Here is a 15,626-nt window from a genome sequence, read left to right on the forward strand (position 1 = left end):
ATGTTTCTAACTGAGGGACAGATTGGTACACAAGAAGGCAGTCCTTCCCATTATCATAGAGTTGGGAAGGGCTGTATAGACCAGGGATGGCCAAACTTGCTTAACATAAGAACCACATAGAATAAATGGCAGATATTTGAGAGCCACAAAACATGAACATCAGATATTTAAGAGACACAAGACAGGAAGGGAAGGAAATAGATGGGGGAAGAAGTGGAAAGAAAGCAACTTTAAATGCATTCTTCAAGCTGCCAGTTGGCTTGGCTTGGAGAAGTGATTTAAAGAGATTTAAATGCTTTCTCCAAGCTGGCTGACAGGATTGTGGGGGCTTCAAGAGCCACACAATATGTGTGAAAGAGTCTTGTGCGGCTCCTGAGCCACAGTTTGGCCACCCCTGGTATAGGCCTGTCTAGCGTATGCCCGGCATATGCTCTGCTCCATCTATTCCCTGCTTGAAAACATCCAGCAACCAAAAGACACCGCCCATCCCCCAGTAATTGGTTCCATTGTCAAACTATTCTTAGAATGTTTCAGGAGGGTTGCCATGTTGGACAACAGTAGCAGAGCTAGATTCTAGACCAGTAGAAACTTAGAGAACAACAAGATTGGGGGGGGGGGGGTATCTTTTGGGCAAATGGTCAGACCCTAATGGTAACAAACAAAAAACTGAAACAATTCATATTCTTTTGTCAGCAGCATGTACCACTATAGCTTCAAAATGGATAGACAAACCTATACGAAGTATCTTTTTGAGAGCCAGTTTGCTGTAGTGGTTAAGTGTGTGGAATCTGGGAGAACCAGGTTTGATTCCCCACTGCTCCACTGGCAGCTGCTGGAATGACCTTGGCTGTTGCAGGAGTTGTCCTTGAAAGGGCAGCTTCTGTGAGAGTTCTCTCAGCCCCACCTACCTCACAGAGTATCTGTTGTCTGGAGTAAAGGAGTTGTAAGCCAATCTGAGATTCAGAGTGAAGGGTGGGATATAAATCCAATATCTTCTTCTCTTGGCAAAATAGGTTATGGGAAGGTTTTATAATATATAAAATTATGTCTAATTTATCCATCTCAACATCAGAAATTTATTAAACAAACTTAATAGCAATCTGGTATCCTATTGTTGAATACCTCACCAAAAATGAGGTTATTCCAGAAAACAGACTATACCAGCAAATGATGTATTTTTGATGATTTCACTATTGTTAGTTACTATCGCACCATTTATTTGTAAAAGAACATTGAACTCTATATTTCTCAACTGTGTCTCTATTAGAATTATTATGATTGTATTTTTGATTAGATGTTATTTGTTTTATTATTCTGTAAAATTATAATTTTGAAAAATAAAAATTACAAATTGAGGGGGGAAAAGATTTTCAGAATATAAGCTTTTGAGAGCTAAAGCTATCTGACAAAGGGAGCTTTGACTCTTGGAAGCTTGTACCTTGATAAACTTGTTGGTCTCTAAGGTGCTACTGGTCTCAAATCAAGCTCTTAAACTTTAGAATGTTTTTCCTAATGGTTGACTGAAATCTATCTTCCCGTTACTTAGCCTATCAGATTTAGGCTTACCCTTTGGAGTAGCAGAGAATGAGTCCTTGCCCTCTCAAGAAAAACAAAAACAAAAAACTTGGAAGTTTCAAAATTAACATCTGAAAAGCTACATTTTATCGTTTAAAATATAAAACAGTTAATATTTTAAACCATGTTGAATGTCAGCAGATTGTTGCTTTTCAAAACTCCAAAACATGATGGCTGTTGCTTTTCCACCCACTGATTTCCATTCAACAAGCATCTCAAGGACACAGCCCTGCTTGTTCCGGTACTTTGTCTTTTCCCACAAACTAGGTCAAGCCTCTAGAGAGAGAAGTCGTTGACCAGGATATCTTGGAAGGGTCTCAGGAGGCCTTTGCTAGGTCAGGGAGGCCATGTGGGCAGAAATCCCAAGGGATGCTAAGCATGCTAGGTGAACAAGGGGCTTCAAAGACCACTCCAGTGCTTGAAAATTGGACTCTATTCCTGTGTTCTCATAGTGAAAATGACGCACATCTGGAGACTCTCATTGTGATGTGCAAAAGTGTTCAGGCAGAAAATCATCTCAACCGCAGCATTTGTTAAGATGCATGATTGATAGGAGTGGGTCAATGCAAAGGGTTGCAAGCCACATGGGGCAGAGATGTACCTGAGTCACAGCTGGCTCTGGGTTCCTTTCCTAGAAGATGCAGATGTTTCTAGCATAGCAAAGCCTTGTCCCTCTATGAAGGTTCAGTCTTTCCTTTGCATTTATCTGACAGCCCAGGTTCTCATAAACAGCGGGCATCTTGGGTTGGGGGGCTACATGACATGGAGGGCAGGGATCCTCCAGCACTAGGAGAAGAGGGCAATGCAGCTTAAACCCACCAAAATTCAGCTGCTGATCTGAAGAAGAGCTTTGCACTGGGCATGCCTTTTGAGATCTCCACCATCAATCATTCAGCGAAGGCAGAGACTGTGTTGTCATTATTCAAACTGTCTCTAAAGAGATGCAAAAGCTGAGCAGGACAAGAGCTGCAATTTCAGAGCAGCGGGAAGGGAGGTACCGCTCTGAAAGAGGAAGGGATGTCCTTCTCCTCACCTCGTGGGGGATATCTGGTCAGAATCTGAAGAGGAATTTTAATGCAATGCAGTGGATGATGTCCATCTGTTGAGAAAAGACTGACATTTTGCTTCTGTACAAAATCAGCCTTTGGCCTCGCCATAGAGCCTCCGCAACTCCGCCCCCACACTGAATTGCAAGGTTCAGTGAGGAAGGTCAAATGACACTAATGAGTGTGCTGTGGGGTGGATCTCTGAGCAGTGAATTTGCCTTAAATTGAGTCTCATTTCAGAAAAGATGGATGCTAAATCGTGAGAGAATCAAACAGCCAGTTTGTTGTATCTTTTGGTAATTCTCAAAACTAAATTAACCTTTGAGTGGAAGCTAAAAATGGCCTACCGGGGCCAAGCCTAAAGGAGAACCAAACCCCATCCTGACCTCGTTGCATGTTTATATCAGAAAACCAGTGAGTGGCTGCAAACAGAGTATTGGACTTAGTTGTTGGATGGACTATGTGGTTTGTTAGAGTCAGTGTCAGCATTCTCCTTCTCCATGTAACTGAACAGAGCAGTCCTCACTTTTGCCCTCCCCACCTGCAGAACTTTGTAGCACAAAAGCTTCCCTACCCACCCAGCCTGGGGGCTCATTCTCAGGGAGGCAGGCTGAACTCTTAGGGGTCATCAGCAAGTCCCCCCATTTAATGGCTTCTTTTCATTTTGATGCTTGTTGAATAGACTCTTGTGACTATTCACATTCACAGATATCACTTCTTAGTGGTGTGTGGAAGCACTGCCATTAGTATGGTCATTCTGTGCAGCATTGCAACACCCTTCCCCCCATGAGTGTTGGGGTTTGGGGTGCTATGAAACTGACATTTCTTGTCATAAGCAACACAAAAAGAACTGTCATTGGAAGCTGAGATGGAGAAGATCCCATGCTAGTGGCAAGGTACTGGTAGAAAGCCAGATCTTCACATTTCTGCTAGGGCTAATCAGGTTCCAATCCCGACTTTATCATGGAAGCTTGCTGGGTGACCTTGGGCCAGTCACACACTCTTATCCTAAGCTACCTCACAGGGCTTTTGTGAGGATAAAATGAAGGAGAGGAGAATTATGTAAGCCAATTTAGATCCCCACTGGGGAGAAATGCAGGGTATAAATAAAACTGATAAAAGAAAAATATCAAGAGGCTTTGTGCTGCCTGCCAATCAGAGGGTGCTAATGGTTTACCCATTGTTTTCTTTTATGCCTGAAGAGGTGTCTGAATACATACAGTCCCACACAGATGGTTCACTAGGCTGAATTTTGGACATATCCTGAGACCACAGGATAGCCAAATCTCAGTTCTAAAGTTTAAAGATTTAGCCTCTTTCTTAGGGTCTCCAGAGCAAAAAGTGTAAGTCTCAGAGTGGGGAGAGGGGGTGAGAGCTATTTTCCATGTGCCTCACTTGCAGCTAGTTTATGATCACATTTTATACAACATCGTTTCAAGGAAATCAGGGGTGGTGTATATGGTCCCTGTTCCAATTTTTTTTCTCACAGCAATCTTGTGAGGTAGGTTACGTGAGAGAGTGATTAGCCTAAGGTCATCCAATCAGGTTCATAGCGGAACAGGGATTTGAATGTTTGGCCCCACCCTTGCCCATTTCTTCCAGTCTTAGTAACTTGCTTAGGTCTTTTGTTGAGAAAAAGTGACAGAGAACCAATCATCAGTAAAGGCATAATATACCCAGAAAATAGCTGGATTGCTAACTCCAAGTTGGGAGATCCCTGAAGATTAGTGGGTGGAAATTGCAGAGGACAGGTTTTGGGGAAGGGAGGACCCTTAGTAGGGTAAAGAGTCCACCCTCCAAAGCAGCCATTTTCTCCAGGAGGATTGATCTCTGTAGTCTGGACATCAGTTGTAATTTGGGAATGTCTGCAGGCCTCCCCTGGAGTTTTTTGCAACCCTGGAAAGCAGGCAATTATGGATGCCAGTCCCCAGGTAGGAGCAGGGGATCCCTTGATTTTTCAGGCTCATGCCCATCAACATCCAACTGGCTGGTGGGGAAACCCCACCCCCAACAGCCACAGCCCTGTATGGCTTCCCTGACATGATGATGTCACACAGAATCAATGCTGTGGGTTTTTTTGCAAAATTCTATGTTTTGAGCCCAATTTCACCATAGAGTTTGCCCAAAAACCAGAGCATCACCACACAATGTCCCCAACATGATGACATTACTTCTGCATGATGTCATCACATCAGGGATGTCATGTGTGAAGACATCATCCTTCCCCACCCCCCACTCCCAGAAAGCTCCCTCTCCCCCACTGCCAGTGAGGAGATAAGACCCCGCAGTCCTACAGGCAATAATCTCTTCCAAAGAACAGTTAGGCCAGGGGTCCCCAAGATGGTGCCGTTAACACCTTTCCTGGTGTTAATCAAGTGATTTTGCAAAATGTTTAGGGCCAGATGGGACTTTTGGCCAACAAGATTTCTGATGGGCTATGGGATTGTGTGGATTTTTAAAAACGCTCCTTTGGCAGCAGCCACCATAGCACAAGGATATTCACTGTGATTCAGGGTAAGCTGTAGCAGCTATTTTGTGGCTGACTTCACCTCCTGTTACAGCTATTTAGTGGATGCCATTTTGCAGATGTGCCCACCATGCTGTGTCAGAATTCCAAAGGTGCCCTGAGGCTCAAAAAGGTTGGGGACCCCTGAGTTAGGCATTTACACTTCACGTTCTTCCACCTCCAGCAGGTGTCTCCCTTGTAAGCTCTCAAGTAAGTTCCTTCTCACATTCACAGGTTGGTGCCTCAAGGATCTACTATCTCTATCCACCACCTATCCCATCTTCCTTCAGGGAGGAACTATAGCCACATCTATTTCCTGAATCATAGAGGCAGATACCCTTTAAAAGGGTTTTTTCCCCTCCCAGATAGACTTTAGGTTGTATCAGCTGTTCTACATTTCCCCAGCTTGAAGGTTTATTTTGATGCAGTGCTAATAGGATTCCTTTGCAAATCATACCCTCAACTTTTTTTTTCTTTCTGCCTTTGGTAAATCATTTGCAAAACAGTCCAGGATTAATCGTGTTCACATGAGTGGGCACATGCGGAGGCGTGGGGAGGGGAAGCGAGGTCCAGAATGAGTCTGTTTTTCAATTATATTTTTGCTGACTGCTGAAGTTTATTGGCAGGATTTGTGGCTGTTTTTCTTTGGAATGGCTTTATAGTTATGGATGGTAGTTCTGTTGGGTGTCAAGGGCAGACTGACTCTTTGGATCCCACTGACTTTATGGCTCCCAGAAACAGAGGAAATCAGTCAGAAAAAACAAGGGCCTGTCAAGTGTATCAATGAAGGAAAGCTGTGTGGCCCAAAAGGTCAAAGTCCTGTTTTGCTCATGACCGCTTCTGCTCTTTACTTGAAGGGCTGTTCTGCAGATCTCCCATTTTGGGTTCTTCTGACTTGGAGCAAACCCCCATTTCAATGGCAGGGGGTTCCCTGCAGGTTAATCTCCACAAGTACAGGGCAAGTGGGAACACTCACATTCTTGTATTAACAGCTTTCAGGATCCAAGACATAGTAAAACTTCTGATAACCTTTATTAACTGTCTACATAATTGGCCAACATAAGAGGAAACCAGAATTATTTCTTCTGTTAGATCACCAACTGAAAAGATAGAGGTGTCCAAAAAGCACCTCACAAGCTACTGGTGCCTTGTCACTGCTGCGGAGTTGCTTTTGCATTCCCCAGAAGGCCTGGGGGAAATTTCTGAAAAGATCTGCTCTAGGCTTTAATGTTTTTAAGGCTGTTACCGAACTGGATTTTTCTGTGCTGCTTAGCTGATTGTTTTTGGTGTTCTTCCTAGTCCATGTTCTGTTTCTAGAAGAGACTGAAACGTGATAATTGCTGGGAGTTGGGGGAGGAATAGCTTAGAATATTTTCTATTACTCAAAAGTAGCTCTCATTAAAGAAAAGATTGGCAACTCCTACTCTAAAGGCTCTTAATAATATCAAGCACAACCCATTTCAAGTGACAGTGTCCTCACAGACTGTGATCACACATACTAAATAATGCACTTTCAATACACTTTCCAATTGGATTTTGCCAGCTTGCACAATAAAATCCAGTTGGAAAGTGCACTGAACATGGATTGAAAGTGCATTATTTAGTTCTGAGGTGTCAAACTCATTTGTTACAAGGGCCAGGAAAGAAAAGAAAAGGTTGCCTGTGCAAGCACCAGTCGTTTCCGACTCTGGGGTGACGTTGCTTTCACAACGTTTTCACGGCAGACTTTTTATGGGGTGGTTTGCCATTGCCTTCCCCAGTCATCTACACTTTCCCCCCAGAAAGCTGGGTACTCATTTTACCGACCTCAGAAGGATGAAAGGATGAATCAACCTCGATCCGGCTACCTGAAAACCCAGCTTCCACCGGGGATCGAACTCAGGTCATGATCAGAGCTTAGGACTGCAGTACTGCAGCTTTAACACTCTGCGTCACGGGGCTCCTCTACAAGGGCCAGACCTGACACAAAAGTTACTTTGTCAGACTGGGCCTTGTCTGCCATAAAATGAAATGTCAGGAGAAGATATAAACACCAGAGAAAATATAAACAGGCAAACCCAATTAATTATATTATTTTTTACTCAAAATACAAACAAAAGGAATTGATTCCTAGGAGTGAAAGCAATTGATTTTCTGAGGAACCCACAAAAGCCCCATAAATGTATTAAATGTTATGCAAGACTAGATTTTTCCCAAAGGATACCATACCGCCTCCGGCCATTTCCTTTCATTTCTTGACAGCTTCATTTCTTGACTACACACACCTCACCATTTGTGCCCATGCACTTATCCCCCCCCCCTCCCCTATCAGCCGCCTGCCTTCCCACTCTTGCACCAGTTGTTCATAAAATGGATAAGAGCCCTGGATGGGCTGGTTCCAACCCCTGGGCCGCATGTTTGACACCCCTGATTTAGTGTGTGCAATCACAGCCACAGTCACTGTGCCAGAAGCATCTCTATAACACATCTGTTTATTGTAGCTAGTACATTTTTATCCTTCTCTTTCTCCAAGGAGCTCAGGGTGGTATATGTTGAGCTCCCCACCCTCTCTTTTACCCTCACAACAACCCTGTGAGGCAGGTTAGGCTGACAGAGAGAACCACTTGCTCAAGGTCTCCAGCAAACTTTGTGAACATTTGAACCTGGGTCTCCCAGATTCTAGTCAAACACTTTAACTAGTATTCCCAGCTGTCTGTGCTAGCTCAATCTGCAACTGACTCCAGGAGGTCAGCAAATTCAGGCTACTGGGGAAGAAAAACCTGTCAAGTCACAAACCAATTTAGGTTTGATTTAATGGCTGACCCAGCACCCCATCTGTATGTTTGTCAGGATCTGACAGACAGGGCCATAAACTGCAATCTGCTGAGTCCTGCCGAAGTCAACTGGACAGGGAACAGACCTTTCCCTGCTCTCAGTCCTTGTTCCATCCGCACTTGGCTGGAAGGGGAAAGGCTGAAAGAAGAGGACAATGGAGACTCATTGAGCTTCATCAAAGTCCCTCCCCCGCTCTGCCTTCCACTAGAGCAGTCGCTGCTAATCCCTTTTTCATTGCCAATTGCTTATTCAGAGGGGTGAAGAGACCCCTTTGCTGTTAAACCTCCCAACATGTGTTTTCAATAAGCCATCAGCAGTTCTTCAGCAAACAATAAGAACCTTCTTAAAGCTATAATGCTGAACCTCTTTGCTGCGGTTGCTGTGGTGCATACTAACTAAGTGGAGGGAGGAACAGACTTTCATCTGAGGAGAGCCTACTAGAAGCTGTGGCACTTTGAGAAGGGAGGGGGGAGAAGCTATGGCCACACTTCACTGAATCTGGTCAATTTTAAGCATCTGCTTTTGTGTTCTGTTATATACTCTCAGGACTGGTGGACCAAGAGCAAAGGGCATGTAAATATGATTAAGGTACATAAATTACAAATCCTGCCTGCTGTGCCAAACTTGATTGGGCAGAGTTGCAAAATAGTTCCCATCAAGGTTTGGATGTCAAGTCTGTCTGTAACTCTGGCTCAGCCAGAGAGCATTCTGGGTAGAACCAAAGTATATTCACTGGCTGCTAGCTCGTACCTTCCCTACCCCTCCTTCCCTGTAGTAAGTGTCCTTGCTTTGAAATGGAAAGATGTGAAAGTCTTATCTGTGCCTTCTCAGGCCTGGCTCTCCGAAGGGAGTCAAGAGCCTGCTACGATCAAGGCCATCGAGCCTGAGAACGAATTGGTAACATCAATGTGTGAATGTGCCCTGCATAATCCTCCCCCCTTAGGAATCCCTTTGAAGTGTCCCATATATGCAATGAATCTACAGGTTACTCTTTAGTCTTTCAATGCTGGCTTAGCCTCAAGTATCAGTATCAATAAACTAGTTTCTTTGTTTCAACAACGACTCATTATTGAATCTGCCAACTTGACATTTTGAAAGACTCTCTATCTGAAGCTCAACCGTCCTGGCAACTTTGTAACCAGATGGCCGAAAAGATTCCGGGAGACGGGGAGCTTCCCTACAAGGAAGGGGAGCAGGAGGCGCCTTGGCACGTCTTGGACACCAGGAGAGCGGCTGCCTCCCCTCCGCAGTTCCAGTTGATGATCACCCCCCAGCAATACCACCAGCGGACCTTGACCACCACCATGGACGAGGCCCCGATCCGCCGGGATGCCATCATGACCCGCCACCTAAGGAGGGTGCAGATGGCTGAGCCAGAGCCCACCAACCCGGGCACCCTCGAGCCGGGTGAGGTGGACAGCATCATCGTCCTCCAAGTACCAGAGGACGACCCCGAGTTTGCCGGGGGGGGAGTAGATGAGCCCCTGCCTAAGGACATGTACGAGGAGGACGCCCGCATATTCCGAGTGATGGTACGAAAGGAGGTCGATGGGGCGATCAAGGGGCTTAAAGACGAGATGCAAGCGATGACCGCTCAGCTTGGCCGCACCCTGGGACTGGGTGGCCCCCTGAGAGCCCAGCCGGCCCCACAGCCACGGGGCCCCACCTCCCCGGCGGCACCACCCGCGAGAGGACCGGTGCCAAGACCAGCGGACCCTGCCGCCCCCAGAGACAGCGGGAGAGGGAGAGAGCTGGAAGCCACCTTCGATGGGGATCCGGAGGAGGTGGACTACTTCGCCATCCAAGCGAATAGCTACATGTACTACTAGGGGAACACCTTCCCCGATGAGTTCAGCAGAGTGGATTATTTGGGCTCGAAACTGAGGGGGGCTGCAAAGAGGTGGTATGTGAGCCTGTACGAGGCCATGAGCCCCGAACTGGACTATGTGCAAACTTTCCTCCAGGCTCTGATGGCTCAGTACGAAGACCCCCTCCAAGAGACACGCGCATTGGCGGCCCTCAGGGACATGCAGCAAGGGTCCCAATCCATTCGGGAGTATGCTGCGGAATTTTGGGCCAACGCAGCGAAAGTCTGGGGGTGGAGTGAGCTGATGAAGATCGAACACTTCACCCGGGGCCTGAACACCAGCATCCTGGATCGGGCCCTTGCCCAAGCCAGGCCCACCACCCTAGTGGGATGGATACAACTGGCGGGGGAGGTCAAGACTAACCTGAAGCGAGTGGCGAGGCAGCGCCAGTCAGGGAAGAGCCAGCAGAAGCCAGGTCCCCACAAACCCGAGCCGAAGAAGCCCACCGGGGGAGGAGGAGCGGCCATGGGCCCGCACAAATGCTTCAGGTGCGGCGACCCGAACCACCTGGCCTCCAGCTGCCCGAACCCTCCTTTCGCTAAGGCCCCGCAAGGGGGGGCAAAGGCCAACGCTCCGACCCCTAAGAAGCTGGCCAGCCACCCTAAGGAAGTGGTGAAAACCAGCGTCGCTGTAGCCAAGGAACCGGATGAGGAGGTCCTGCTGTCGGTGGAGTTGGGAGATCTGGCCTGGGCATCCAAGCCAGTGGGAAACAAGACCGACCTGCTTTGAAGGATGCCAGCCAGCAGGTCGAGCCGGAAGAGGCACCAGTGAGGGTGAGAGTAATGGGACGTTTGTATTTTGTAACAGTGAAGCTGCTGAACACTAACCTGAAAAGGTTCATGCAGGTCCAAGCCTTAGTAGACTCGAGGTGCAATCGAGAACTGATATCTCCCAAAATAGTGGAGGCGCTGGGGTTCGAGAGCGCACCACTACCCTGCCCCATGCAGTTTGAACAGATGGACGGGTCAGTGATGCGAGGGGAACCCTGTAAGCTAGAGACCCAGCCCTGCCCGATGGGGATCGAGGAACATTGGGACCAAGAATCCTTCGTGATTGCTCCATCCTGCTCCTACCCAGTGGTCCTGGGGGTGGGCTGGCTGGAGAAGCACGAGCCCCGCATTAGGTGGGGAGCGCAGACCATCAGGTTCGTAGACCCACTCTGTGTGAGCCACCTGTGGAATCCAGCCTGGGGCCCACGAGCTCCAGTGGCCAAGGAGCGGGCGTGCATGTCCGTAGAGGAGGTACACACTGTCCCGAAAGCCTATCGGGACTTGATGGGGGTATTTAGCGAGCAGGGAGCCAACCAACTGCCCCCCATTGGGACACGGACTGTGCCATAGAACTAATTCCAGGGGAAACCTTACCCTGAGCAAAACTGTACCCTATGGGGTGGGCGGAGAAGAAGGAGCTCCGCAAGTTCCTAGACCAGAACTTGGAGAGGGGTTTCATTAGACCGGCTACAGCCCCACATGCTGCCCCGGTCCTGTTTAGGAAGAAGAAGGATGGCTCGCTTAGACTTTGCACGGACTTTCACGGGATAAACGCGATTTCCACCTCCAATGCCTATCCCATCCCCCTCATCCAGGACTTATTGAGCACTGTGTAGGGGGGCAAGATCTTTACCAAATTGGACTTGAGGGATGCGTACTTCCGAGTACGCATCAAGGAGGGAGACAAATGGAAAACAGCATTCAATACGCCAATGGGACAGTTCATGCCCTTCGGACTGTAGAGGGCCTTCGGACTGCAGGGGGCCCCGGGAGTGTTTATGAACTTTATAAATGATGTACTCAGAAAGTTTCTGTACCGGGGGATGGGGTGGTGTACTTGGAGGACATCATTATTTACTCGCAGGACGAACAGTCCCATGTGAAACTTGTGAGAGAAGTGCTCAGCACCTTGCTAGAGCACCAGCTCTATGCTAAACTATCCAAATGAGAGTTCCACCAAACGGAGCTAGATTACTTGGGGTTTCACGTGTCAGAGAAGGGGTTGGCAATGGACCCGGCCAAGGTACAGGCGGTATTGGAATGGGTTCCCCCGAGGACACGTAGACAGCTCCAATCGTTCCTCAGGTTCGCAAATTTTTATAGGACCTTCATAGAGGGGTTTGCCCAGATCGCCCTCCCTTTGACAGAGCTCCTAAAGATGAAAGGGAAGGGACCTGACGCCAAGTGGCTGGGAGCCCGTCTAAATTGGACTCTGAAGTGCCAAGCGGCCTTCGACAAATTGAAGCGCCTGTTCACGAGCGAACCGGTCCTGAGCCACCCCGATGAGCAGCGGGCCTTCATTGTGCAATGTGACGCCTCCGATGTAGCCGTTGGCGCCATTCTCATGCAGAAAGACGAAGGGGGGAAGTTGAGACCGTGCGCCTACATCTCCCAGAAATTCTCGGGGGAGCAGAGGAATTGGTCGGTGTGGGACAAAGAGGCCTTCGCAGTAATGTTCACCCTAAAAACGTGGTGGTCCTGGTTAGAGGGGGCGAAAGTGCCATTTGAAATCTGGATCGACCACAAAAACTTGGAAGCCCTCATGGGGAAGCGAAAACTGAGCAAGAAGCAAATCCGGTGGGCTGGGTTCTTCTCCAAATTCGATTTCACCCTGCGGTACATCCCGGGAGCAAAAAATTTATTAGCGGACGCTCTCTCGCAGCTTCCCCAACACGAGAGCCAGAGGGAGGAAATAGTAGATTCCCTAATTCCGCCCTCCCAAGTGGCGGCCATGGTCATTACCAGGTCGCAAAAGAAAAGGGAGCTAGAGGGACTGAGCAGGGAAAACCTGGACGTGGAAACAGAAAAGGAGGGGGAGGAACAGCCCGATGGAGTGCAGAAGGGAAAAGATGGGCTGTGGTACAAAGGGGAGAAACTGTACGTCCCAAAAAGCTTAAAGGCAGAGGTACTGCAGTTCTGTCACTCCAATAAGCTGGCGGGGCACTTCGGCTATGTGAAGTCCCTGCATCTGATTAGTAGGCAGTTCTGGTGGCCGTCCCTAAAAAAGAACGTGTCTGAGTACGTGGCTTCTTGCCCCATCTGCATCACGGCTAAAAGAAGGGGGTGGGGAAACCCCGGGACTTCTCCAGCCCTTGGAAACAGCAAAACGCCCCTGGTCGGTGGTATCCATGGATTTCATTGTTGCCCCCCTCCCATGGGAAGACAGTGATCCTGGTGGTGTTAGATACTTTTTCCAAACAGGCTCACTTTATTCCTTGCGCACAACTACCCACCACAAGGAAACTGGCCACTCTGTTCTTTAACCACGTGGTCAGACTCCACTCATTCCCGGACAAGGTCATTAGCGACCGCGGGCCGCAGTTCGTTGCCACCTTCTGGTGGGAGTTCTGTAACTTGGTAGGGATTGAGCAAGGCTTGAGCTCTGCCTACCACCCCCAGATGGACGGACAGACGGAGAGGGTGAACAGGGTTCTAGAACAGTACCTATGCTGTTTTGTGAACCACCGACAGTCCGACTGGGTTGACCTGCTCCTGTTCACTGAGTATGGGTAAAAAAACAGTGTGCACAGTTCCACCAAGGCCTCCCCCTTCGCCACAGTTCACGGGTACAAGGGAAAGCCGATGCCCTTGCTGCCGGGAGGGGAGCCCCCCTCGGAACCCACTGCCTTTGGACAATGGTGGCAGGGACCGAGTGGGAGCTGGAAAACTATCCAGGAGAATCTGGAAGCAGCAAAAGAGACCTACAAAAGGCAGTATGACAAATCCCATGCTCCTGCGTGGGATTTCAAGGTGGGGGATTCAGTGTTCGTGTCTACCAAAAACCTGCCTCTCAACCAACCATCGAGAAAACTAGCCTATAGGTTTCTGGGGCCCTTCAAGATCAAAAGAGTCATAAACCAGGTGACAGTGGAACTAGAGCTGCCCAAGGCACTTAGTAAAATACACCCTGTATTTCATTGCAGCCTTCTCCGTCGAGACCCCAGGGCTTCGACTTGGCATCCTCGAGCACCCGCCCTCCAGCCCATGGTAATTGGAAATCAGAGTCATCACGAGGTCCAAGAAATCCTGGACTCTAGAGTCAAAAGAGGGGTCCGATATTATTTGGTAAAATGGAAACACTTCCCAATCAGCGAAAATGAGTGGGTGGCTGAGGATGACATCTCAGCACCGGACTTGATCAAAACATTCCAACAAAAATGTTCCAATGGGGCTGTGGAGGCGGCTTAGGGGGGGCAGTATGTCAAGTCTGTCTGTAACTCTGGCTCAGCCAGAGAGCATTCTGGGTAGAACCAAAGTATATTCACTTGCTGCTAGCTCATACCTTCCCTACCCCTCCTTTCCTGTAGTAAGTGTCCTTGCTTTGAAATGGAAAGATGTGAAAGTCTTATCTGTGCCTTCTCAGGCCTGGCTCTCTGAAGGGAGTCAAGAGCCTGCTACGATCAAGGCCATCGAGCCTGAGAACGAATTGGTAACATCAATGTGTGAATGTGCCCTGCATAATCCTCCCCCCTTAGGAATCCCTTTGAAGTGTCCCATATATGCAATGTATCTACAGGTTACTTTTTAGTCTTTCAATGCTGGCTTAGCCTCAAGTATCAGTATCAATAAACTAGTTTCTTTGATTCAACGACTCGTTATTGAATCTGCCGACTTGACACTGGACAGCAGCTTTGTCCAAATGAAGACAAACTGGAAGAGCACAAAACTCCACCAAACTAAATGTTGGCCCACAGTGAAACAACCCAAGAAGACATTTGAGCTGCAAATTGTGAATGGGTGGAAAATGGATCATAAAAATGCCCTGAAGTCCAACCACAACAGAAAGGCAACCAGAGAGACAGTGGGATCATTCACCACGTGGCAAAGATGTAACGGAGCCTCCGGCAGCCTGCCGCATCGTGGCGTGGCTGCCAGGGAGATTTTGCCCCCCCCCCGGAGGGAGAGCGGACTGCGAGGCACGCTTTAGGCGCGTCTGGGAGGGGCAGGGCTTCCGCGCTTGCTTGGAAGCCTCCGCCTCTGTCCTGGCAGTCCTCTTCGGGTGCTTGGCCCTCCCACCCACCCTGTTTGTTATGCAGGCATCTGCTGGTCGCCTCTTTTATGAGGGGCCGGGTAGGAATTTTTTACTCCCCGGCTATTTGGCTGGTGACTGGGGGGTGTTTTTTGCCTACCCTGCATAGCATATCAGTGGATTAAGGAATTGGCCTCGGGTTGGTGCCTTGTATAGATTGGTCACTTTTCAGGCAGGTTTTACGGGGTTTATGGCACCATGCGGCCTGGGGAGGACCGGTTAGCCTCCCCCGTTTGGGGAGTTGGGGGTCTGGCAGGAGCAACCTTCGGTGTGGCCCGAGGTGTGTGAATGCAGACTGTCCTGGAGACTCGATTGGATGGGTGCCTTTCACTGAGACTCGCGTCTGGTGTTTGGGCCCTCCGGTGCGAGCCTCCCTGCTGGGCCTGCCTGACGGGAGCTGTGGCACACAGCTCCGGCCGGGGGGCCGGGTCTCTCGCCCGCTGAAAAAGGCAGGGGAGCGGTCTGAGGAGACCTCTGGCCCTGACCTGGCTGCAGTTCGGTTGCCCTTGCCGTTTGCAGTGTTATTCAATAAAAGTGGCCCATATTTTCACCAATATAATTGTGTCCACCTCTTTATTCCGACTTTGGGGGGCTGTCCTGCCCAGCCCGGGCGGGGACTGCGCGGAGGAGACCCCCCGGCGCCTGCCAGCCGTTCCAAGCCCCCGTCATCGCCCCAAGAGCCTTCCCCACCTCTCCAAGCCCCCGGGGCGGCCCCACCCCTCACCTCGACTGACGGGGCAACAGCAGCCGCCCGAGCAACACCTCCCAGACGGCGAGCCCGGCTTCGAGTCCGCGAAG

The 15,626-nt window shown here is 49.1% G+C and overlaps 1 protein-coding gene across 4 annotated transcripts in view; it reads left to right on the forward strand.

Annotated features, from left to right (window-relative positions):
• The window catches only part of LOC132579423 (gamma-aminobutyric acid receptor subunit gamma-4), a 65,233-nt gene that overhangs the window by 17,336 nt on the left and 32,271 nt on the right, over positions 1-15,626 (forward strand). The gene's annotated exons all lie outside the window — the stretch shown is intronic.

Source organism: Heteronotia binoei, chromosome 11 (genome assembly GCF_032191835.1).
Source record: "Heteronotia binoei isolate CCM8104 ecotype False Entrance Well chromosome 11, APGP_CSIRO_Hbin_v1, whole genome shotgun sequence".
NCBI classification, from domain to species: Eukaryota; Metazoa; Chordata; class Lepidosauria; order Squamata; family Gekkonidae; genus Heteronotia; species Heteronotia binoei.